Raw genomic sequence first — 845 nt, 5'->3', positions numbered from 1 at the left:
ACGTGATCTAACACAAAAGGCTACCCACCCCTGTGTGCACACCTCACAGTATGGCTTTGATCCGGCCAGCAGCCCGTTGGTGTGGACGTTCAGCTTCCAACAAGCCAGGAGGGCCTGCATGTGCCATTTAATTTGGGGTCAAGGACAAAGCTGCCCCTACGTTTCTTTGAGACAGTCTTACATGCCTCTGGGCTGGTCCACAGATCTCAGGTCTCCTGCCTTAGCTTCCAGAGTAATGGGATTGCAGGGGCGCACCACACACATAGCTCAGGCCTTTCCCCCCTAATCTTCTTTGTTTTGTGCCTGAGACTTTAACACACTGCAGATGCTCAGGAAGTGTGGTTGTATTGTTGATGGCTGGTAATGAATTCTTCCATGAGAGATTGCTCTGTCCTGTTGGCAGTGGGGAAGCTATTGCGACCTGCCCCACAGGCAGTGACTCAGGGTGACATGGGCTCATCTACCTGTGTCTCAGGATCCTTGACCTCCATGACAATGACAGACTGATGACATTGCCTGACTTTGGGAGTCATACCTTGGTTTTTGCCTTCATTATTTCTTTCTTATTTAGTTGTCTGTAGCAGTGAAGATTTGAACCCAGGGCTTCTCCCATGCTAGGCAAGCAATCTACCACTGAGCTTTAGTCCCATCCCTTAATTTTTTTTTTTAACACCAGGGTCAGTGTGCTGGCTTTGAACTCATTCTGCAGTCTAGCCTAGTCTTGAACTTGTGAGCCTTCCACCTCTCAGCCTCCCGAGTCACTGGCCTGGTTTTACGACTTAGCAGTGACTTGACTCTGGTTGAATTTTCAGCTTCCTAAAACTGGCTGAGCCTGTAAGTCTCTG

The sequence above is a fragment of the Acomys minous genome (genome assembly GCF_964271855.1).
Source record: "Acomys minous genome assembly, chromosome: 14".
Taxonomy (NCBI): Eukaryota; Metazoa; Chordata; class Mammalia; order Rodentia; family Muridae; genus Acomys; species Acomys minous.
The sequence above is the reverse complement of the archived record's forward strand: the minus strand, read 5'-3'. Positions refer to the sequence as shown.